Source organism: Canis lupus, chromosome 6 (assembly GCF_003254725.2).
Source record: "Canis lupus dingo isolate Sandy chromosome 6, ASM325472v2, whole genome shotgun sequence".
Classification (NCBI taxonomy): domain Eukaryota; kingdom Metazoa; phylum Chordata; class Mammalia; order Carnivora; family Canidae; genus Canis; species Canis lupus.
This window is the reverse complement of record NC_064248.1, coordinates 75,027,501-75,053,812: the sequence shown is the minus strand read 5'-3', so window position 1 is coordinate 75,053,812 and position 26,312 is coordinate 75,027,501.

Genomic DNA, 26,312 nt, shown 5'->3' with positions numbered 1-26,312 from the left:
AGAATGAGTAGGCTATATATGTATTTAGAATCTTCAAGGAAAAATAATTCAAACTGGTAAAATTGGTGTAACTTCCTTGCCTGTGATAGACTTCTTGAATATTATATATAAAAATATGACTAAAAAGGTATGCATACTCTTAGAGAGTCTTTCTATCTATCAGGTATTGCAGTTCTCATTCTGTGCTAGCGTATTTGCTAAACACATATAGTGCCTAAACAGGAATTTAAGCATTTCAGCAATCCTTCAGCTAGGGACTCTCGCTAGTGAGATTTTGTGGATAAGGAAACCGATGCTTTCAAAAATTTAAATTTAATTAATTAACATATAGCATATTATTGGTTTCAGAGGTAGAGGCCAGTGATCCATCAGTCCTCTGTAACACCCGGTGCTCGGGACATCATGTGACCTCCTTAGTGCCCGTCACCCAGTTACCCCGTCCCCTCACCCCCACCCATCCAGAGACCCTTAGTCTGTTTCCTATGATTAAGAGTCTCTTAGGGTTTGTCTCCCTGTCTGATTTCATTTTGTCTTATTTTCCCCTCCCTTCCCCTACGATCCTGTGTTTTGTTTCTTAAATTCCACATATGAGTGAGATCCTGAGATAATTGTCTTTCTCTGATCGACTTACTTCGCTTAGCTTGATACCCTCTAGTTCTGTCCACGTCATTGCAAGAGGCAAGATTTCGTTTTGTTGATGGCTGAGTGATATCCCGACGTATGCATAAATACCACGTCCTTATGCATCACCATCTGTCAGTGGACATCTGGGCTCTCTCCATAGTGTGGCTCTTGTGGACGCTGCTGCTCTGACCACTGGGGTGCAGGCGCCCCTTCAGATCATTACCTTGGTATCTGTGGGGTAAATACCCAGTAGTGCAGTTGCTGGGTCGTGAAGAAAGTTGATACTTGAAAAACTAAGATAACTCACTACATTTTGTAGAACTATGAAATGCGAAGTCCTAGCTTTTAAAACAGATCTGCCTAATTTTTTTTTAACCATCCTGCTATACTGTTTAAGTTTTTATTTATCCAACTCGTAGTTCTCTTTTCCTTCTCCCACACATTTTTGCGGCTATGTCATACACAGATTTGCAGACTTCTGTAGATCAAAATTTAAGACTTAGTACTTTGTCTGCAAAACATTATTGAACCTCATTAACATTTATTGGTGTCGACCACTTCAGCCAGCCCTGTTTTTTATCAAAGTGCTCTGATTACTACTATTACTTGAAAAGTGATCAAAATCAGTCTGAAGTGTATACAAAGAGTCCTTGCAAAATTTAATTAAAGCGTTGATCACACCTTTATGACATCAGGACCTATCATGTGTGATTTCTGCCTTTCTTCTCCTCCAAATCTGGTCTACCAGTTTCATTTTCTCCCTGCCTCGTGTCCGAACAGCTAATGCTCTTGTACTGCTTTCCGTATATATGGCATTTTGGAAATTTTCTGAGGTTTTTCCCTAGTGCAGAAGTATCCAACTAATGGTCCATAATTACAATCTGACTTACAGAACTGGTATGCCTACTTTGTACATTGTTTTAATGTTTTTTTTTTTTTTTTTTTTCCGAACCTACAGTTAAGGGTCAGGAACTCTGATATAAAACATCCAGTTCCTAAACATAATCTGGCAACACTGAATATGAACTTCTGTGTGATGTTAAGTGCTTAGCTCTTGGCACTAGGGCCCCCTTTACATAGGGTGGGTTCTCTCCTATTGGCTGGACACAAGCACTCACAACTGGCTTTCCAAATCCAGGCCAAATGCCAGTTGCCATCTATCATCGTGCTTGCACTGTTATTTTTCTCACAGTACAGAACTATTTCTCTGTCCTATGTCTTGAAAGTGGAAAAATGAAAAATAGACCTAATAGTCAATGTACTTCAAAAAAAAAATGGAAGAAAGCATATTTTTCTCTAGATGTGAAGAATATTAAGCCATTTTTAACATGTAATCAAAATATATGTCTTATGCCAATATTTGTCACTAATTTGTATTACCACTCTGGTGACAGAGTTCATGACTTTGGTTTAGAATAGTCAGAGACATTGAAGAATTACCAAAAACAAACAAGGACTGGAGTTACTCAAACTCTCTTTGGTTCAGTCTAATTCCTTTAGGGTCACCCACATTTCTTTGAAGTTTTTCACATAAAAGTCATGAACTTAACTGAATCACTGAGCAAATTCATTTTTGAAAAATTACATGTAAAAGTAGGCCCTCCCATCATTACTTTATTTTCAAAAAGTTTGTATATTTTTTCTGTCAAATTTAATAAAATAAATTTTACCTGTATTATATAGTATTCAGTTATAAATCAGTTACCTGATCAAGACCCTTCTTCCTTTCTCCTTTACTAACAGAAGCTATAGTTTTTTTTTGTGTGTGTGTTTTTTTTAAGATTTTTATTTATTTATTTGAGAGAGAGCACCAGAAAGTTGAAGAGCAGAAGGGAGAAGCAGACTTTCCACATGGCTGGATCCCAGGGCTGGATCCTGGGACTCTGGATCATGACCTGAGTGGAAGGCTGATGTTAACAGACTGAGCCACCCAGGCTCCTCAGGAGCTGTACTCTTTTGAAGCTTCAATGAAACTGAAAAATACTCATCTTCAAGATTTCTTTGCAGCTTGGAGTAGCTATATAATCCAGGCAATGAGATATATATGGAATTCAACTGGATAAGGCTTCTGAGAAAATCTTTTTTTGGTTAATATTAGCGCAGCCTTGGGACGCCTGGATGGCTCAGTGGTTTGGCGCCTGCTTTCGGCCTAGGGTGTGATCCTGGAGACCCAGGAGCGAGTCCCATGTCGGGCTCCCTGCATGGAGCCTGCTTCCCTCTCTCTGCCTCTCTCTCTGTATCTCTCATAAATAAATAAAGTCTTAAACAAATATATTAGCACAGCCTCAGTTGGTACAGTGCCTTTTTTGGTATTTCACCCTAAATTTCCTTCTCCTTCCTGCCTAAAATACACATGCAGTTCCTGAAGATGGAGCAGCCTTTGTGATGATAAGGGCAAAAGCCAAATGTTCAAGTTGAGTGGAAAAAAGTTAGATAGAACTTGAATTTTTTATGGAGTTATCATGGCAGACTTGGACTATCTAGTTTCTTATTTCTAGTTATTGAGAAAAATATTCTTCTATTTGGTTAAGCTTCCAAAATAGGCTTTTGATGTTTGCAGTCACATGCAACTTATAAGTAATACAACATGTAAAATCTGGAAGCAGGCTGCTATAAATAACAGATGGTAAAATACAGTGGGAATGGAATTTTTGGGGAAAAAGTCCTAAAAGTGACAACATAAGTCTAGATCTGACTTATCTGCAAACTAGTGTGGCAAATTCATCCGTGTTGGCCTGGGAGTATTTCAGTCCATATCCTAGGAACCCTCTTAGTCCCAGGCAAGCCAGATGATTGGCTACCTTACTGGAAGCAAGGGGAGAAGGAAGTACATTTTTTAAAAATATTTTTTTAAAAATTGGAGTTCAATTTGCCAACATATAGCATAACACCCAGTGCTCATCCCATCAAGTGCATCCCTCAGTGCCCGTCACCCAGTCGCCCCCACCCCACGCCCACCTCCCCTTCCACCACCCCTTGTTCGTTTCCCAGAGTTAGGAGTCTCTCATGTTCTGTCTCCCTCTCTGATATTTCCCACTAATTTTTTCTCCTTTCCCCTTTATTCCCGTTCACTATTTTTTATATTCCCCAAATGAATGAGACCATATAATGTTTGAGAAGGAAGTACGTTTTTAGTTTTTAATTTTATTTTTAAAAAAGATTTATTTATTTATTTATTTTGATGGGGAGGAGTAGAGGGAGAGAATCTTTCATGACTCCCAGCTGAGCAAGGGGCCCGATGCAGGGCTTGATCCCAATAACCCATGGGATCATGATCTGAGCTGAAACCAAGAGTCAGATGCTTAACCATCTGAGTCCCCCAGTCGCCTCTGGAAGTACGTCTTTAATAGGGGAGACACTTTATCTCAGACTGCAATCTGTATTAACTGATAGGATAAAAATGCCAACCTCTCCTATGTCTGTCACCAAAGCCAATGCAAACATAATATGGAGGCCCCAGGTCTCTTCTAAGCTCAGGTCTCTCCTGAGATATCCTAAGAATCTGTCTGCACAAGATCTTCCACTATGATTGCTTTATAAAAAATAGAACAGGGGCAGCTGGGGGGCTCAGTCGGTGAAGCGTCTGCCTTTGGCTCAGGTCACTATCCTGAAGTCTCAGGATGGAGCCCTGCGTTGGGCTCTGCGCTCAGTGGGGAGCCTGCTTCTCCCTCTCCTTCTGTCCCTCCCCTCCACTCATGTTCTCTCTCATTCTCTATCACACACTCTCTCTTAAATAAATAAAATCTTAAAAAAAATTAATCAGAATCAATACTTATTTTTTGAGGGAATTCTATTGCCAAAGATACATAAACTTAACAAGCAACAGACTATGATTGCTCAACCTCTAAAGTCATCAATGGACCCTCCAAACATACATAAACTATGAGGGGGCTGTGAAAACCATGTAGCTCCAGGAAAGACATTCTCTATCATGTCTGCCTCACTTATAGACCTGGAGAGTGATAGATGAAGAGAATCATCCCCTGGGAAAAGAATTAAGATCTGTGGATGTCCATGGATACGGAGAAGATCTAGGGCTGTACTGTCTATGAAGTAACTAGTCATTAGCTACACTGAAATGTGTTATAAATGTAAAGTACACACCATGTTCCAAAGACTTAGTATGTAAAAAAGAATATAAAAATATCTAATTAATACTTTTTCATGATGATTATAAGTTGAAATAAGATTTTGGATACATTGGGTTAGATGAAACTAATTTTCCCTGAATTTTCTGAGTGATGTCAGAAAGATCGTGGAATAGGCAGTCCCAGACTATCTTTATGAGAAGTCCAGAATCTAATTAAGAAGTCGCAGCACCTCAGACAAACATAAAATGGAAAACAGCTGCACTGAAATGGGTAAGAAGAGTAATTTCATTTTATCTGTGTCAGCCCAACCCCCGCAAACTGGCACAGCTCAGGGCCAAGAGAGGTCAGCTCAGCCTGTGACTGCTACAGTTATGTATTGAGAGGGAGGAGAGTGGAGCATGCACCTGGTCTTCTTCTCTTTTACCGTAGGCCCCAAAGGGCCGGTTTCTGTCTTGCCTCTCACTGAGTGCTGAAAGAATTGGCATTCTTTGGATGCCTTGAATAGGTAGGAAAAAAGGAAAAGGAGAAGAAAGCTCCTCAAAGCCAGCATAGATCTGCAAGATTGGGAAGCGGCTCATAACTGAGACCTTTCCTCCAGCAGAGAGAGAGGGAAATAGAAAATGTCTTCAACATATCCAGTGCTTTAATGCACTCCCTGGAAGCCAGTTTCTGTTTATTGTTCTCAGTAAATGGCAAAGGAAACAGCCAAAGGAACCAGTCAGACACCAGAGGGAGTATGAGATTATGGGTTCCAGAAAACAGGAAAAAAGAAAAAAAAAAAAAAAAAAAAAGAAAAGAAAAGAAGAGAAAGAAGAAAGACTGAATGACTGAACACCTGGGGCACTTAGGTACAAAGGCCAGAAGCTAGCCAGGTTGATGAAGATCTTCCCCAGTCAGAGCAAGTCCATAAAGTCTGATAGAAGTGATGGTTTCTTCAAATGTGCAGACATCAACCTACAGCTGTTGGAACATGAAGAATGAGGAATATGTGACACATCCAAAGGAATAAAATAAATCTCTAGTAATTGATCCTAAAGAAGTAGAGATATATGAATTGCCTGATAAAGAATTCAAAACAGTCATCTTAAAGAAGCTGACTTAGTCCCTTTGGGCTGCTATAATAAAATACTACAGACTAGTAGCTTACAATGGAAATTTGTTTCTTACAGTTCTGGAGGCTAGAAGTCTAGGATCAAGGTGCCATCATGTTTGGGTGAAGGTTCTCTTCTTCACTGCAGACTTCTCATTGTATCTTCACAAGGGGAAGGAGCTAGGGAGCTCTGTGGGTCTCTTCTATAAGAATATTAATCCTGTTCATGAGAGCTACCCCCTTAAGACCTAGTCACTTCCCAAAGGCCCCATATACTAATAGTATCACTTTTGAAAGTTAGGATTTGGGGTGTGGATGGGGCACAGACACTCCTCAATCAAAGAACATAGAGTGGCTGATGGATTAAAAAAAAAAACAAGATCTAGTTATATGCTGTCTGTAAGAGAGTGACTTTAGTTTTAAGGGCACATATAGGCTAAAAGTGAAAAGTTGGAAAAGGATATTCGAAGCAAATGATAACCAAAAGAAAGCAGAAGTGGCTATACTTACATTAGACAAAATAGTCTTTAAGTCAAAAACTGTCACAAAAAGTATTATATAATGATATATAATGATATAATAATGATATAATAATGATAAAATATTCATCAGAAGAGATCACAATTATAAACATATTTGAACCCAACATCAGATCACCTAAATATGTAAAACAAACATTGGCCCATCTGAAGGGAGAAATGATAGCAATTCAGTAATAGTAGGAAACTTTGATATCCTACTTTCAATAGTGGGTAGAACATTGAAACAGAAAGTCAATAAAAGGACAGTGGACTTCCATAATATTATAGTCCAAATGAACCTAACAGACATTTACAAAACATCGCAACCAATAATAGAATAGATATTCTTTTTAAGCACACACAGAGTAGAGTTCAGAATAAATCACAAGTTAGGTCACAAAACAAATTTAAGAAGATTGAAATTATACCCTGTATCTTTTCTGACTACAATGGAATAAAACTAGAAATTGATAAAGAAGGAAAACTGGAAAATTCACACATATGTTGAGAATTAAACAACACACTCTTGACCATCCATTTGACCAAAGAAGAAATCAAAATGGAAAGTAGATATTACAAAATATCTCAAGATAAATGAAAATGAAAACTCAACATACCCAAACTTTTGGGATGTAGCAAAAACGACGCTATAAGGGACATTCATAGTGATAAATGCCTACATTAGTAAGAAGAAAAATTGCAAATAACAATATAACTTTATACCTCAAGAAACTAGTAGAAGAAGAACAGGTCCAGAGTTATCAGAAGGAAGAAAAATAATAAACATTAGAGTAGAAATATGTGAAATAGGGAATAGAAATGATAGAACAAAATTGATGAAACTGAAGAGCTGATTTTTGTAAAAGGTAAACAAAATCGACAAACCTTTACCTATACTGGTTAAGCAAAAGAGAGAGAAGACTCAAAGTCAGAAATGACAGAAGAGACATTACAATCGAAGTCACAGATTTTAAAAAGGATCATAGAGACAATTATGCACGATTATATACCAACAAATTGGATCACCTAGAAGAAATGAATAAATTTCCAGAAACATACGACCTATCAAGATTGAATGGTGAGAAGATAGAAAACCTGAGCAGACTAATAACAAATAAGAAGACTGACTCAAAAGCATTCTAAAAAGAAAACCCCAGAACCAGATGGCTTCACTGGTGAATTACACCAAACATTTAAAGAAATAACACAAATTATTCTTAAGCTCTTACAAAAAATTGAAGAAGAAAGTGCAGTTCCAAACTTGTTTTATGAGCCCAGCATTACCCTAATACCAAACCTAGATAAAGACACCACAAGAGAAGAAAACTCTAGGCCAATATCTTCAATGAAGATAGATGCGAAAATTCTCAACAAAACACTAGAAACCAAATTCAGTAGCACATTAAAATGATCGTACATAGGTGATCAAGTGTTATTTATCCCTGTGATGAAAGGATGGTTCAAAAGAGGAAAATAATTTCACACAATGTACTAAGAGAATAAAAGAAGTCTCATGGTCATCTCAATTGATGCAGAACAATCATTTGGCAAAACTCAACACCCTTTCATGATAAAAACTCTCCACTATCTGGTTATAGAAGGAATTTACCTCATTGCTGTAAAAGTCAAATGTAGAAAGCCCCCAGCCAGTATCATACTCAATAGTGAAGAACACAAAGCTTGTCCTCTAAAATCTGAAAGAAGACAAGAATGGCCTCTTTTCGCCAGTTCTAGTCAACATAGTACTGGAAGTCCTAACCAGAGCAATTAGGCAAGAAAAATATATAAAAGTCATCCATATCAAAAAGGAAAAAGTAAAATTTTCTTTGCTTGCAGATAACATGATCTTAAATATAGAAAACTCCAAAGACTACACAATAAAAGTTGTTAACAAACAAACTCAGTACGGTTGTAGGCTGCAAAATCAACATATAAAATGGTTCATCTCTATACATCAGCAATAAACTTCCAAAAAAGGAAATTAAGGAAATGATTCTTTACAATAACTTCAAAAAGAACAGAAGACTTAGAAATAAACTTGTACACTGAAAATCATTAAACTTTGCTGAGGGAAATTAAAGACACAAATAAATGAAAAGGCATCTTGTGGTCACAAATGGCAAGACAATATTGCTGAAATGTCCATACCACCCAAAGGGATCCACAGTCTCACTGTGATCCCTATCAAAATAGTGATGGCATTTTAAACAGAAATAGAAAAAGAAATCCTAAAATTCATATGGAATCACTACTGACCTCAAAGAGCCAAAGAAATCTTAAGAAGATCAAAGTTGGAAGTGTTACACTTCCTCATTTCACAATATATTTTTAAGCTGTAGTAACTAAAATAGTATGGTACTGGCATAAAGATAGACATTTAGATCCCTGGAAAATTTTAGAGAGCCCAGAAATAAATCTCTGCATAAACGGTCAGCCGATCTTTGACAAGGAAGTCAAGGATATGCAATAAAGGATAGTATCTTCAACAAATGGTGTTGTGAAAATCAGATAGTCACATGTAAAATAATGAAATTGGATTCTTACCTTACATAATACACAAAAGTCAACTCAGAATGAATTATAGATTTAAACATAAGACCAGAAACTATTAAGCTCTCAGAAAAATACATCTGGGGCAAGCTTCTGGACATCGTCTTGGCAAGGATTTCTTGGAGATGACATCAAAAACACAAGTAAGAAAAACAAAAATAGAGTGGAACCACACCAAACTACAATCCTTCAGCACAGCAAAAGAAGCAGTCAACAAAATGACAACGAGACCTATGGATTGGGAGAAACTGTTTGCAAACCATATATCTTATGATCAGGGGCTCATATCTAATATATACAAGGAACTCCTGCAACCCACAGAAACAAAACAAAATCCCACAAATAACTTGACTTTAAAATGGGCAAAAAGTATTGGGTAAACATTTTTCTAGAGAAGTTACACAAATGGCCAATGGGTGAGAAGATATCACTAATCAGCAGGGAAGTGCAAGATAAAACCACAATGAAATATCTCCTCACACCTGTTACAAGGGCTAATATATCAAAAAGAGATCAGTGTTAACAAGGATCTGCAGAAATTGGAACCCATGTACGCCGTTGGCAGGGATGCACACTTGCGCAGCCACCGTGGAAAGCTGTACGGAGGTTCCTCAAAACACTCAAACTAAAATTAATATATAATCCAGCAATCCATCTTCTGGGTGTTCAGAAGAACTGACCCACCTATACTGTCTGGGAGAAACTCACTTTAAATATTAAGTTAAATAATTAAAATAATATAATTATATAATAAAATTAAATAAAATTACTGAGTAATACAGTACAGGGATAAAAATCATATAATAATATAATTAAATATTATTTAAATAATAAATATTAATGATTATTAATTATAATATATAATTATTAATATAATTATATAATATTATTGATATTATATATACATAAAGTGGGGAGAGCAGAGATCAGCAGTGAGCCCGGATCTTGGATGGCTTCCTGAAGCGCTGCACCAGCCCTGGACTTGGAGGAAACTAATGTTCATAGATGATTCTCTTTAAGGAGATGCATGTATTTTACTTAATCCTCGTACCAGCATCTCAAAGATAAAGAAATGGACTCAGAATTTGAGTAGCTGGCGGAGGTCGCACAGCTGGTCTACAGGGAGGCCTCGGGATGAAGCCTGGTCTGTAGCAACCATCCTATCACCGGCATCGTCACTCCGTCACTGCGGGGTTAGCCTACGTGTTTGGTTCATTAACATGTTTGCACTGGAAGTGTTTTGCCAGGTCGAGGATAATTCGTTACATCATTTTCAGCGACCGTAAATACTTGCTCGTGTTTGTAATTTATAGTTTTAAAAAGTGGTGGAGAACAAATAAGCCCTTTGACCTGAACGCTGAAGTCAGAATAAGGTTCGTTGTATTGCTTTGACCTTCATGCATCGTTTTGTGTGTGTGAAGTTCTTTTTTTTCTCTCCCCACCCCCCCAGAAAAATAGATCTCTGGCTTCTTAAAAAACTTTTATTTCTTTGCTCTGTAAAACTGGTTACCAAGATATGATGCTAAGCACAAGAAATGTACAATTGGGAAAGAATTGGAGAGATTAGATTAGAAGGGAGGGATGTGCATTTACTCAAGGAGAAGCATATCTTGAAGGCTAATAAAGAAGAAAGATATTGCAGGCTAGATTTATGTACCGTTTGTCAGGGATGGATGAGTCCAAATGATTTTGCACTATCAAGATATCTTGTACACGTTTCTGGGAGGTATTAAACTCAGGATCCTGCTTGCTTGGTGCTTTTTTTTTTTTTTTTTTTTTTCCCAATCACCTTTGTCTTAAACTTTTAAAGTCAGGTCTGATTTGAGGGAAGTATCATCCATCTGTTTCTGGCTTATTTCCACTTTACTCATCGACTTACTATTTTATTTGCAACATAATTTCTGAAGTATAGAGCTTCAGGAGCAGCTAAATTCAATTTTTTTTTATCTCTCATAATGAAAAACATTAGAACTCAAGAGTCCAAAAGCCCTAAACACAAGGGTATAATTGGTATCTACAGGTATCCCTTCAAACTGGCCACTTGATATCAACTGGAGCCATTCAACTGGTAAATTCTTCTTTTTGGAAGATTGTAATACTTTCCCAGTAGAATCAAGGAATTTAATTTTTATTCAACTCTGGAATAATTTTTTAGAATTACTTCAATTATTGAGTACTGACAAGGGCTCTTTTGGGAATAAGAAAATTATGTTAGTCACATTCCGGACCCTCAAAGTAACATCAAGATCCATCGGATAGGTCAGACGTAAGTGGCAGATCGGAGGATGAAAAAGGTGTTACTGGCCTGGCAAGGAGAGCTGTAGACATTTTGGGGGTTTATCAGCGAGGAGACATCAGTTAGGGCCCCAGGAGATGTGTGTGTGTGTGTGTGTGTGTGATTTGGGTTAGGGCCTAAGAGATCATTAAAAGGTTTATATATGAATAAAAAGAAGGCCAAAGTTGCGGGGGGCGGGGGGCAACAGGTGTAGAGAGCATTTCGTAAACCGTTACAACATCAATATGATAGATATTGGGGAAAGAAGGTCATATACAAGGGAGGTTTGTGGAAGATTTGTGTTGGGGAAGTAAAATTTTATTCTCTCTCTATTTTTGTCTCTCAAATATAACCTTTACCTGGGGATTGGTGACTGCTTTATATCAAGTTCTCTTTTAAATCATATAACTTTTCTCTCCTGTTTTTATCACCTTCAGTTCCCTTGAGGACACAGCTAAATTTGTAACCTCTTCAGCATGTCTTGGTCTGGTAGAAACTTTAATTTAAAATAATTTAATCTTTTGTTTATCTAAATCAACGTTTACTATAAAAAACAAACACCCCTTCCTCCCCCCCAAATAATTTGAGCTTTGGAGTTGCTGCTTGATTGTTATAAAAACTGATTAACGTCTCTCTAGTAGGAGAAGCTCTACAGAAGACTGCAAGGTCATTTAGTTTTCCAGTTTCATTGAACATTTCTGTTGTCAAAATATATTTGGGGTAAAGATGGGCCCCTGAAGGGTACAATTCTGAAAGAATGCAGAGAGGTTCAGAAAATCCAGGATCTTAAAGCTCCCCAGGCTCTGGGAGGCTAATACAGTCCAGGGATGAATTTTACATGTGAAATCGACACTTTTGTGCATAAAGTTTCTTTTATCCACTTGTACAGAGGAAATGTGTGTGGCGTTGAAATTCCCAATTCCCTGTCCCCGCAAAGTAGTTGTAGTCAGAGGAGGGTAGAGTGGGGTGGGGAGTAGTTTCCATTATTTGTAGGACTGCCGGTTGTTTAGCAGGATGTAAAGTCTCTAAAATCCCCTCGCTGCAGAGGTAGTGGCAGGTGCACTGGGAATCTATCAATAACGAGAGCTGAAAAATTCAGGAGACTCTGGCAAGGAACATAAAAGAAGTTCCTTAGTTTTCCCTTTATTTATTTTTTCTAAATGATGAATCACAGTAAATGTATCCTTGAACTTGATTGTTTTAGGATCGCAGGCCTAGCAAGTGCAGAGTGCGGGCCGTGATGTACAAGAACAAATAAAAAAAGCACTCCTCATTTTTTTTAAAAAATATTTTTATTTTGAACCCCTGTCCCGTCTGCTGGTGAAGAAGAAATCTTCGTTTAATCGTTTGGGGGCACCGGCCGTCCTGCTCATCGTCCCTGTACTGTGTGTGGGTTCGGGAGGGCTTCAGGGGGTCAGAGAGGGTTTCCCCTCATCCTTGGTTCTTGGTGTCCACGCACAGGACACGAGCTGAGACGTGCGCTGCTTCTCTCCCTGTCAGTAACCAGTGCCCGTGCGTCCCTACTGTGTTCCCGGACACACGTGGGCCTGGGCCGCAGGGCCTTGGAGTCGCCCTGGGGGACAGAGAAACTGGAGCTCTGCTGCTGGCCCCGGTGGTGGGCGAAGGGCGGAGGGTCCAGCTGGACAGATCCCATAAGAACGTAAGTCTTGTCTGGTTCATGTGAAAACAGGACGCAGACCGCCTGTCCCCTCACACTTCAGGGTGTCTCTGCCTCCCCCACCCTCCCCGGCCTGAAGGCCTCGTTCGCAGGGGGCCAGCAGCAGGCAGCCTTCCTGCCCTCACTGCCTTCTCTTCTTGCTCCCCCTTCCCCACACCCCCACTGTCACAGGGAGGCTTAGGGCCCCGGGGTAGCTCAGCCGGTTCCACTTCCTCGTTCCAGCTCTGGCCATGACCTCAGGGTGACGAGGTCGAGCCCCAGGCCGGGGCACTGCGCCCAGTGTGGAGTCTGCTTGACATTCTCTCCCTCTCCCTCTGCCCTTCCCACTCATGCTCTCTCTCTCTCTCTCTTGAAAACAAATAAATCCTTAAAAACGAGGGGGTCTTTATGTAGTCTGGACTTTTCCTTTATTCTTTCTAAATTATCATTTAAAGCATACATTTAGTTTATTAAAAGAGTTTTTTTTTCCTGTTTTCATGTTGCTTACTTTTTTTTTCTATATGTTGGCAAATTGAACACCAATAAAAATAAATTTATTATTAAAAAATAAATAAAAGGTTTTAAAAAAATTAACATATTTTTATTGAAGTGCAATTAACATACGACGTTACATCGGTTTCAGGTGGACAATATGGTGATTTAACAATTCTAGCCGTTACTCAGGGCTCATCGAGTTAAGGGTACTTTGAATCCCCAAGCCACCACCTGTCTGGCAAACATTTGCATTTAAGAATCCGTTTTTTGTTTGTTTGCCTCTTTTTTTCCTTTGTTCATGTGTTCTGTTTCTTAAATTCCACATATGCATGGAAATCATGTAGTGCTTGTCTTTCTCTGACTGACCTACTGCACTTGGCATTACACCTTCTAGCTCCATCCATGATGCTATAAATGGCAAGATTTCATTGCGTTTTTATGGCTGAGTAATATTCCATTGTACACACATGCCACGTTATACATTTTATTTTTCACTTTTTTTTATTTCTTAAGATTTATTTATTTATTTTAGAGAGAGAGAGAGAGAGAGAGAAGAGAGCACAAGCAGAAGGGGCAGAGGGAGAGGGAGAGAGAATCCCAAGCAGACTCTGCGCTGAGTGCGCAGCTGGAGGCCGTGCTCCGTTTCACAATCCTGAGATCACGACCTGAGCTGAAACCCAGAGTCAGAGGTTTAACTGACTTTGCCGTCCAGGTGCCCCCAATTTTACATTTTTAAAAGCCCAGGTTTTGGGACCTCAGAAACTGAAACCCTTGAAAATTAAATGTTTCAGGTTTTAAAACTCAAAGGCCACAATCACAGGATAATAGAGTGACTATATCAAAACGTATCGGTTAACACTTGTGCTATTAGCAATATTTATGGAAATGTTTACTCTTGAGCGTCTTATTTTTAAGAATTGTGAGGACTCTGAGATTTTACCCTCCTTAAAATTAACAAGTTAGCCTGACACAGTCTCATGAGAGACGGTAGAAGACATAAGGCCCTGAGTCAAAGGCCGAGGTCAATTTATTACTCACAGAAATAGCAGTAGCCAGAGTATCCATCAACATTTTTGGGCCATTCCTGGAGCCCCAATTCCTGCAGGATACTGCCAAGAGGGACAGATGACCCTGGATCTGTAGCTCATTATTTTACGGGAGAGGAATCTTTAGCTTTGAGCATCTGAATGTTTCATAAAAGGCAGCACACACCTGTCCTTGCTTCAGAGAGGGGAGCTGTCTTTATCTTCCCAGACTGTATGCAAACTTGTCCTTTGCTCTGAACAGAGACACTGTCTGTGTGGCTGTTTGTTATGCAAACATCTTTGAAAATATGTAACAAAGAGCAATCTTAGAAGTGATGCCGGAGTGAACTTTAATTTACGTTTTTTAGAGTTTTATTCATTTAAGTAATCTCCCTACCCAGCGTGGGCTCCAATCACGACCCCAAGATCAAGAGTCACGTGCTCTTCTGACTGAGCCAGCCAGGTGTGTCCCAGGAGTGAACGTTAGACGATGAACCTTAAATGACTAATTCCGAATTAGTCAGGAGGGTGAAGGCAGGGAGATGATAGGTCTAGGCTGATGTGAACACCTTTCCCTTTTCTTTTCTTGTTTCAGTTCTTCCTTCCTCCTCTTCCTATCATGGGTCTCACCTTCCAGACTCTGCCTGCGGGAGTCGTGGCATCAAGGTCCTGAGTGCCCCCCCACCCCCCTGACCCGAGACACAGACCACTATCACTTTTGTTTCTTTTTTTTTTTTTTTTTCACTTTTGTTTCATTGCCCGAAGCAAGTAACATGGTCCCGGCTGCCTTTGAGGGGATAAGAAGCATAATTCAACCAAACACTCAGAAAGAGGAAAGCTAGATATCTGAGGAACAAAATAAATGACTTCGATGATGATTTATGTGCTTAAGGATTTCATAGTTTTGTATGGGAAGTAGGGCCCATTGAGATGTCTGCCATAGACTTGGTCACACATTCTACTAAGCTCCGTATCACGCTGTTGATCGAGGAGGCGGAATCTGTCATTGCTTCCTGTGGGTGGTCGGGTAAAACCGTGATGACAAGGTGACAGCTGAGCGTCGCCTTGAGGAATATAAAGGAGACTTCCAGGTGGAAACATTGCACGAGAGAGAGAGAGAGAGAGGGAGGGAAAGGTGTCCTGAGGAGGGAAGAGAAGATGTCATGAAAAATCATATTCGAGGCTCAGGAGCTTGGATACGCATAGTGTCTACGAGATAGAGCAGGTGTTGAGGCCCGAAGATGAATAAAAGAGACACGGTGCCTGCCCTGTATCTTGCTGAGCACAGATTTCAAAAGAGTGGGTAGAAATCAAATACGTATGTAGAGAATTCACAATTTAGTAATAGGTTGGAGGAGTGCTTTGGAAAGAAGCTCCGTATGGAAGGACCGAATTATGAGAACATGATCTAGGCCGTAAGGTCATGGAATAAAGGTGGTAAGGGGAGCATGCGGAGGGGCAGGGGTGCACCTGGGGACATGGTCCAGACACAACGAGCGTGCGCAGAAGTCCCAAGGTTGGGAGGAATGTGCCCACTGGTGGAGCTGAAGGACGTGGGTCTGGCGTTCAGAGTGGCACCAGATGAAACTGGAGAGCAGCTAAGGCGGGTCGTGAGGGCCTGTAGACACTGTTCAGTTCCGTTTTATCCTCAGGTCAGTGGGAAGCCAGCAGCCTGTTTTCTGTAAGAGAGCCACGGGCATTTTGCAGAGCTCTCTGTGTACAGGGCAAAGAAGGATCAGAGGCCGTGATACTGTGATTCACAGTAAGAAATATGTGCTTGGTAACTGTCCCATTTCCGGCACAGAGCCCCTGATACCTTTGGAATTTTCTTTTTTTTTTTTTATAATAAATTTATTTTTTATTGGTGTTCAATTTACCAACATACAGAATAACACCCAGTGCTCATTCCCTTTGGAATTTTCTAAGGGAAGAGAAGAACAGAAGTGTCCTGTTATGTTAATACGGTGACGGCTGTACAGCATCTAAGGATGGGGTCTGTCGCCCCAGGAACCAACCAGGCGAGGAAAGGGCAGGAATTTTCAGCCCCTTTCCCTCTCAGCTCACCCCCGACCTGGGGCGCCCTGGCCTGTGTACCAGCACACCCCCGGCCTCCCCATCCCCCCCAGCCGTCCCCCTCCCCCCTCCCCCGGCCTCCGTGGGGGCCCGTCCCGCACCCGCAGGAAGCCCCGCGAGCAGCCCGCAGGGTGGGGGGGCCTCTGGGGCAGGGTGGGGGGGGGGCGTGAGGCCCCGGAGGCCGCGGGGGGCTCGGTGCACGGGGCACGGTGGGCAGGGCGGGGGCAGCCCCGGGACCAGGACCCCCGCATCCGCGGCAGAGGCTCCACCGGCGGCCTCAAGGGTCAGAAAATCCGCGCAACTGGACTGTGGGGTGGGAGGGCTCCGGGCAGGCGGGACGCCGCAGGAACTGACGCCCACCCAACGGCGCCCTCTGCCCTTCTAGACGCCGACCTACTGGCTTACACGGTATTAATTTATCTACGTTTGCGATTCCGGGGTCCTGAGCACCGTGTCGTGTTGGTGCGTGCGGCCCGCACGGCGCACACCTGCACGGTTAGTGGGCGCTCGGGTCCCGTCACCTGCAGCTCACCTGCAGCATCATCTGCAGCGTCGCCTGCAGAGTCGCCTGCAGAGTCGCCTGCAGAGTCGCCTGCAGCTCGCCTGCAGCGTCACCTGCAGCATCATCTGCAGCGTCGCCTGCAGCATCATCTGCAGCGTCGCCTGCAGCGTCACCTGCAGCATCATCTGCAGCGTCTCCTGCAGCGTCACCTGTAGCATCATCTGCAGCGTCACCTGCAGCTCACCTGCAGCGTCACCTGCAGCGTCACCTGCAGCTCACCTGCAGCATCATCTGCAGCATCACCTGCAGCGTCACCTGCAGCGTCACCTGCAGTGTCACCTGCAGCTCACCTGCAGCATCGCCTGCAGCCCCCCCTGCCCCGCCCCCGGAACTACCAATCCATTTTCTTGGTCCCTTTTTTCCTTTGCTCATTGTTTTTGGTTCTTAAATTCCCACCTGTGAGTGAAATCATCCGTATTTGCTTTTCTCTGACGCACCTGTTTGGCTCCGCATCACACTTTCCAGGGCCGTCTATGTTGCGAATGGAAAGATTTCATTCCTTCTTAAGGCTGAACAACAGTCCAGGGCCCGTCTGTACCGCGTCTTCTGCACCCACGCAGCTGTCCACGGACACCGGGTGCCTTCAGGTCTTGGCCGCTGTGAATACTGTTTCAAGGGACGTCGGAGTGGGGGCGCGTGTGTATCCTCCATAGGCTGTGCTCACTGCCCTCGGATGTGCACCTGCAAGGGGAGCTGCTGCCCGGGGCGGGGGGGGGGGGAGCTCTGTGCTGTTCGCTCATGGCCTCCGCGACCTCTTGTCCAGATGACAAGACACCAACTGGGTGTCTTTTGGATGACACCACTGAGGGGGGGTGGTCTCCCCGGCACTTGGATCTGCATTTCCCTGATGATTAGTGAGGCTGAAAATCTTTTCATTGTACTTACCGGCCATTTGGATATCTTCCCTGTAAAAATGTCTGCTCCGTTCTTCTGCCCATTGTTAGATTAGACTTAAAAAAAAATTTTGTTATTGAGTTGTGTGATTTCTTTACATATTTTGGATATTAACTGCTTTTCTGGTATATGCTTTGCAAATATTTTCTCTCATTTTGATAGGCTGCCTTTTGGTTTTGTTGATTGTGTCTTTTGCTGTGCAGAAGCTTTTAATTTTTATTTTAATTTTAGTTTAATTTTTATTTCTTTTTGAGCAGAAGCTTTTAGTTCGATGTGGTCCCGCTTGTCGATTTTTGCTTTTTTAATTACTTTTTCTTTTTTCTTTTTCTTTTAATTTTGGTATAGCTAACATACCGTGTTATATAAATGTTAAGTGTACAATATACGGATTGCACAATTTCGTACATCATCCAGTACTGATGACAAGTGCATTTCTTTTTTTTAAAAAGATTTTATTTATTTATTTATTTACTTATTTGAGAGAGAGAGAGAGAGAGAGAGAGAGAACAAGCATAAGCAGGGTGGGAGGAAGAGACAGAGAGAGGGAGAAGCAAACTTCCTGCTGAGCAGGAAGCCTGGCTTGGGGCTTGATCCCAGGACCCTGAGATCATGACCCCAGCTGAAGACAGATACTTAACCAACTGGGCCACCCAGGCGCCCCGACAAGTGCACTTCTTAATCCCCATCACCTATTTCCACCACAACCCCACCCACCTCCCCTCTGGTAACCATCGTTTGTTCTCCAGAGTTAAGAATCTTTTCTTTTCTTTTTTTCTTTTCTTTTCTTTTCTTTTCTTTTCTTTTCTTTTCTTTTCTTTTCTCTTTTCTTTTCTTTTCTTTTCTTTTCTTTTCTTTTTCTTTTCTTTCTTTTCTTTTCTTTTTTCTTTTCTTTTCTTTTTTTTCTTTTCTTTTCTTTTCTTCTTTTCTTTCTTCTTTTTTTGATTTTGTTATTTATATTAGAGAGAGAGAGAGAGAGCACTCGAGTAGGGGGAGAGGGAGAGGGAGAGAGCATCTCAAACAGATTCCCCACTGAGTGCAAAGCCCCATACAGGTCTCCATCCCAGGACTCCAAGATCGTGATCTGAGCCAACATCAAGAAGCAGCCGCTCAACACACTGAGCCACCCAGGCACCCCAAGAGTCTGTCTCTTGGTTTGTCTGCCTCTTCTTTTCCCCTTTACTCATTTGTTTTGTTTTTAAATTCCACATGTGAGTGAAATATGGTATTTGTCTTGCTCTGACTCCTTTTGCTTAACATTATACTCTCTAGATTTTTGCTTTCGTTACTTGTTCTTTGGTGTCATGACTAAAAAATCATTGCCAAAGAGCTTCTTTCCTGTGTTTTATGATGTCGAGTCTTATGTTTAACACTTTAATCCATTTCAAGTAATCAACATTGAACGCATTATTTGTCAAATACCATGGTGGGCTCTATGGGTACAAATGTGAATTAGATAGGATCCCTTTCATCAAGGATCTTATCGTCTCATGGATAGGATAGTCACTATACGTGGTAAGTGATAAGATACACACGCAAACACTAGACAGGTTCAATGTTGAGCGAAAACTTCTGCAGGAAACGTGCCCCGGAAGAAATTGAGGGATGAATAAGAGTGTTTGAATCGAGGAGAGATGGGAAAGCAAACTGCATTAACAAGGCATCAAGGTGTAAGACGGATGGTACTCAAGCTCCAACATCACACTTTCCCCCAAAACCTTGTTATTCCTTCCCTTCCCCAAACCTCTTACTTGAAGATGGAAGATTCTATAATAGAAATGATGATCTGTTGCATTTTTCCAAGATCCCAGGAGCAATAAGCATATATATGATTTCTAAGGTCAATGCTTTTTTCTAGTGTGATGCTTCAATGCAAGAAATGTGCTAAAGCTACGAAGTTTAGTGACTTTGCCCCATGCTTCTCTGATTGCTTGCTTTCTGATCGGAGAGTCTTGTTATATAACTTCAATCCTGGACAACATCAGGATTACTGCAGAGCTTTGGGCCCTCAGATCATCTCACTGGTATTTAAAAACAAAGTTCCTTTTCCTGGAATCTTAAGATGTAGAAACTTTGAATAATGTTTATGTATATTTTCTAAGAGCAAAAATGACTGCAGTTCTTTCTTGAATTACATGGAAATCTCTTTCAGTAAAAATAATTGCCGATATTATCAGTGTCTTTTTTAAGGGCTGCAGTCGTGTTTCTATGAACCCTACAGTTTTTCTCTGGAAACATGCAGCAGTTCTGGGAATGATATCAAATGCAGTAAGCTGATTATGTGGCAATCCAGAAAGTTGGTCTCTGTGGTTGTGTGTCTTTACTTTGATAGGCATTCAAGTTACAAAAAATTTATTTGAGGCTTTGTCAGGTCTTCCTGGAAGGCAAGATGCTGGTGCAATGCTTGTAGAGAAGCCCTGTCTTCACCCGTTTGGGCAACTACAGCAGAATACTGTGGACTGAGTGGCTTAGAAACAACAGAAATTTATTTCTCACAGTTCCGAGGCTGGGAGCTCCAAGATGAGGGCCTTGGCAGGTTGGTGTCTGGTGAGAGCCTGCTTCCGAGTTCCTCATGTAGTACAAGGTGCAGGAGACCGTCTTGCGGCCTCTTTTGCAAGGGCACAGATCCTATTCGGAGGCCTCTGTCTTCAGGCAACACATCACATAGGGGACTGTATTTCAACATATGAGTTTTAGGGGATTACAGTGTATAGCAGTCCCCTTTCCAAGTTCTTGGTTAGGAGTGGGCAGCAGGTGAGAGGCTTTACTAATATCATTTATAGTTCTTTGCACACAGTGGGCTCTCAAAATGTTTATTAAGTGACAAAAAAAAAAAAGAAAGGGTGAATGAAACTACTATAAGTAGACTGGTGTGTGTGTGTGTGTGTGTGTGTGTACCCACACACGCGTGTATTTTCAATAGCTTCTTACCCCATCTTTCTACTTTTGCTTTTGTCTCCAACAGTCCATCCTACATAAGCACACAGAGTGATCCTACTTAAACAGAAGTCAGATGATGTCCCTCCTTGGTTTAAACCCGTTATGGTTTCCCATCTCACTGAGCGTAGAAGTAAAACTCCTCAAGCTGTGAGGCATTGAACGATCTGGCCTGTTACCTCTCTAACTTTATCTGATCTGACCATCATCTGAGTCACTCATCTCCAGCCGCACTGGCTTCCTCCTTACTTCTCAGTAAGTAGGATGCCTGGTGGGCTTCTACCTCAGGGTCTTGCACTTACTCTTCCATCTGCTTGAAATGCTCTTCTGATCTAAATTGATAAACACTCTGTAGTCTTTGCTGAAGTGTCATCATCTCCACGAGGAGACCTCTCCTGGCAGTCTGTTTTAAAGATGCAGCCAGCCTCTCTCCCCAACTCCTACCCATTTCCTTGCCCTCTTATTATCATCTAACATCTTATGTATTTACTTGTGTTTATTTTGCTTATCGTTTTCCTCTTCCCTAATATCTACCCCTCCAACTTAATAGAATAGATTCCATGGGGGTTGGGGTTTTAATATCTTTTACTTGCTCACGTATTCTTCCTTGCCCAGAACATATTCGTGGCCCAGAACATATTCGTGGTCAAGAACTCCTGGTTCAACAAATGACAGGATCAGTATGTGTGCATGGTCTTTAGTAATATCTTTAGATGTTCACAGGCAAAGCTTCTGTCTGAGACTCTTATTTTCTATGTCTTCTTCAAAGCCCAGGGCAGAGCAGGGGACAGGAGGAAAGGATCAGAACCAAAGTGACCCAGTGTTTAGCTGAATGGTTTAAATTAGACCAACTGAGTCATGGGATGAAGGTCAGAAGAGGAACCAGACAGAGGAAGAGAAGGGGGAGGGAGAGCACATGTGCCAGAAGGGAAGAGATTCCTGGCGCTCCTGGGGTGGCAATGAGGCAGTGGGAAGGCCGGGGGCTGGGGTGTGAGAAATTGCTCCGCTCAGGTTCCGGCCCTGCTGCTCAATATCTGGGTGACTCTGGGAAGCCCCTACCAGTAAGACAATCCCAAGGCTACCCTGTGAGGTGTTGTGAGGGTTGTATGAGCCAATATAAATCAAAAGCGTGGCATACAGTAGGTTTCAACAAGTGTTTTTACCTTTCACTGAAAACTCCCTCCTGAGGCCCACGAGTGGTCACCGTATATTCCTAGTTTCAGACTGAAACATACGTAGGAGGCAAGTGGATCATAGGTGCCCCAGCGGGCCTGCCTCAGGCCACGACGAAGTTCCTTTGCAGTTTAGACGTCTGAATATCTCGTCTCAGAATTTGTTGACTTCGTGTTTTATAACTAGAAGTCTGGGAAACATCGGTTCAAAAGATTCAAAAACTGAAAAAAAAAAATGATTTCATCTACTTTTTTCCTTTCCCCAAACACTAACCGGCGATCTCGGCTCACTGGTTTCACTGATCTCGGTCTATTGTGCTGCACCTGGTGGCTCGTATATTAATCTCCAGGTATTTTATGGAGCAAAAAATGTTAGAAAAATATCATCTTTAGTCTGTAACTTTTTCTTTTGTTTATACCATGGGTTTTAGCTCATGGTGCCTTGGGAGTTTTGAAAAAAAATTCTTTACGTGTCCCCTGAACGTAAATCATAAAGTAGTTAGTAAGTCATTGAAAGGATACATATTTACATATGCGTTCATTCAACAGACACTTATTTATGCCTCTATTCATTCAAGAAACAGTCGTGGAAAATTTCCTATTTCCTGGGCACAATTCTCGGGGCTGGAGTCCAGCGGGGAGTGAAAGCACACTTCTGTGTTACAAGCTTCCTGACAGGTTACTGCAGAATTGTGGAGATTTTCTGGCTGACAGAGGGCATGAAGCAGAGCAAAATCCTCTAATTTCACAACCGAGTAGGCTGACGTCCGAGAGCTCGGCGACCTCCCACAAGGTCACCCGCTTGATGTCAGAGGTCCACCTGGAAGCCTGACGACCTCCCTGCAGCATCCTACCAGCGTTCTTGCAGCAGTGCCCAACGCTACCCCTCTGCAGGCCCTGGTCTGGGAACTGCTGCCCCCCAAGGGCCCGCCAATGGGGTTGCACTTTAGACACTCAGGACTCGATCCTGGGACCCCGGGGTCACACCCTGATCCTAAGGCAGACACTCCACCACAGAGCCACCAAGGGATCTCCAGTCTCTGATCTTTAATGATGCAAAAAAGCATATCAGAGTTCCTTGATATTAATTAAAAATATGTGTGTGTGTATATATATATATATATATATACACACACACATATATTTTCCCCTACATAACCTACTTTGGGAAAATAAGACCGACCACAAAATAAAAAGTGACTAGTGTGTAAGTCTCTGCAAGATGATTTTCCCTTACATCCTGTTTATTTCCTCACCGTGGAAATTAGGGGAAAAAGAAGTCAATCATAAATAGGAATGCCCATCAGAGGCGAACTTAGAATGGGCGAGTCACCATTTCTGATGGTGGCCTGATGTACACTCTCAAGAATCCATTCAGAGTTTCTCTGAACATTGACATTTTTTTGCTCGTCTTAAATAGTGGTTTTCAAAACTGATTTGGGGAAGGGGAAATATCTTTGAGGAAAAATTATATCTACTGCGGACTTCCAGTATATAAGACCTATAGAATACATAAAGCAGTATTGTGTTAATAATAATTTACTTGAAAAATTCAAATTTTTAGCACTTAAAATAAGCTAGTTAATGAGAACAAGGAGACAGTTTTGATGAACTCAACAACTCGAAATCAGGTCTTATGGATGACAATTACCATCTTCTGTGTACTCCCTTTGTTTTGGCTGTAGGATGTGCAGAAACTTTGATGATGACCACCACTGACACTCTTGTAGAGCTTACTAGAAGCAAACGTGAAATTCACAAAAAGAATAGAACACAGACTAATCAACTACACACTGAAAAGAAGGTTGAATATGCGCAGAGAGTTGGCGGGAGGTTCAGAACTCTGACCACGAAACAAAGGCAAGTGCGCTCAGCAGCCCATTGTTAAGTTGATCGTCTCTAATGTGTTAGAAACTTGGTGCATAATGTATGTGAATAAGCGTGTTGGAGTTTATTCCAATCTTTAATGTAGTTTAAAAACACATGATGATGCTATGTATATGAACCAAATTTAAGCAAATACTTATGTGATGAAGGCAAAAATTATTACGTACACTGGGCCTGATTTGAACTGTGATTTTCATAGGTGTACAGCATGTGTTGTTTTGCTTTGCCAGGGAAGGACATATATTATATATTAGAGGTACCTAATTTTGTGTAATTCTGGGGAAAAGCTTTAGAGAAAGTATTCTTAAAAAAAATTGTAGAGGTGCCCGGGTGGCTCTGTCGGTTACACGTCTGAAGCTTGATCTCAGCTCAGGCCTCAGTCTCACGTTGTGAGTTCAAGTGCTGCACTGGGCTTCATGCTGGGCATGGAGCCTACTTACAAAAACCCCCAAAATTGTAGTACTGTAAACCATGGTACTTGCTCCCTGGACTCCTGTGCCTGGCACATATAATAATGTCAAACAAAGGAATGAAGGTATTCAGGGAGAACCAGCGAGGTCAGCTTGAGGAGCGAGGAATCGTCAGAGAGGTTCTTGAGTTTTGGCTGAATGCTAAGTCGCCTGCGTCCCGCGTGTGCAGGGTGGCTGTCTGAGGTCTTGCCAAGAACAGCTACAGATGTTTTCTCCTTTCTTTTTTCTTTAGAGCTGAGTGAGAGGTTCTGGAGATTACGTAGTGCTGAGACACATTGGTTTTCTGGTGAGACAGACTATCTCAACCATTAATTCTTCTTAATCTCTGGTTGAGGCTATATAGGAACACATGGCCATAAGGGGAAATGCAAGAAATACAAAAGAACCAAATGGCACTTGTAGAACGAAGAATACAGTCCCCTAAATACAAAATTCGGATGAGCTTGACAGCAGTCTAGGCACTACGGAAGAAGAGATAAATGATCTGAAAACCACAGCAACACAAGCTATCCAAGTTGAAGGGTGAGAAAAAGACTGGAATAATATAAAAAAAGTCTTGATTACCTATGAGCCACCTTTCTTGTCACACAGTTCCTGCACTCACTTGGCTTAATGTTCCACTGGTGCCTTTTGAAATTCTTAGCAATTTTTGAATGAGGCCTCCCTCATTTTAAGGTTACAAATTATCTAGTTGGTTCTACCTAGAGGATAACACTAAGCAGTATACCATTCTTAATAGCTGAAATTCTAGAACTGGTGGACAATGGGAGTGAGGGGTGAAAAAAAATGTTGGAAGCAATCACGGTTGTAATTATTTCCAAATTCCTAGTGGTCCAAGGAGCTCCATGAAGCCAAATCACAAAAAAAATGAAGAAATCCACACCATGGATGATCATAATCAAATTACTTTACATCAGTGATAAAGAAAAAAGCTTAAAAGCAGCCACAAAATATTTTACTTAAAAGAAGTAAAAAATAAAAGATAAAGTAAAAAAGTAAAAAGTAAGAAATAAAAGATAAAGTAAAACAGTAAAAAGTAAAAAATAAAATATTTTTTCCAGCTTTGTTGTTCTATAATTGCCATATAACATTGTGTAAGTTTAAGGCGTACATGTGTTGATTTGATTCACTTACATATTGCAAAGTGATTAGCATCAGAGCATTGGCTAACACCCCTATCACATCCCATAATTATCCTTTCCTTTTTTTTTTTCGTGACACCTGTGTCACATCACATAATTGTGATTTTTGTGTGGGTTTGTGTGTGGTGAGAGCGTTCCTGATCTATTTCCTCAGCAGCTTCCAAGTATATCATACATTCTTATTAATTATAATCACCATCCTGTACATTAGACCCCCAGGACTTAACTCATTTTATGACTGGAAATTCGTACACATTGACCACTGTTGCCCCATTTTTCCTGCATCATGGTCTCTGGTAACCAATGTTCTACTCTCAGTTTTACAAGTTCATTTTTTTAAAAGAGTCTACATATAGATAATAGACAGTATTTGTATTTCTCCGTCTGACTTCTTTCACTTAGCGTAATGCCTCCAAGGATCACCCATGTGGCTACAAATGACAGAATTTCCTTCTTTCTTATGCCTGAACGCTGTTCCGTCTGTGTATTTCACATCTCTATCCATTCACCCATTGGCGAACACTGACATTGTTTGTATATACTGGCTATTGTGAATAATGCTGTAATAAACAAGGGTGTGTAGATATCTCCAGATCCTGTTTTCATTTCCTTTGGATATACACCCAAAAGTGGGATTGCTGGATCACGTGGTAGTCCTTTTTAAAAATTTTTGAGGCATTCCATTCTGTTATCTATAGTGACTTGACCAACTTCAGTTGCCACCAACAGCGTATAAAGGTCCCTTTTCTCCATATTTGAGAAATATGTTATCTCTTGTCTTTTTGATGATTGCCATTCTAACAGATGGGAGGTAATATCTCATTGTGGTTTTGATTTGCATTTCTCTGAT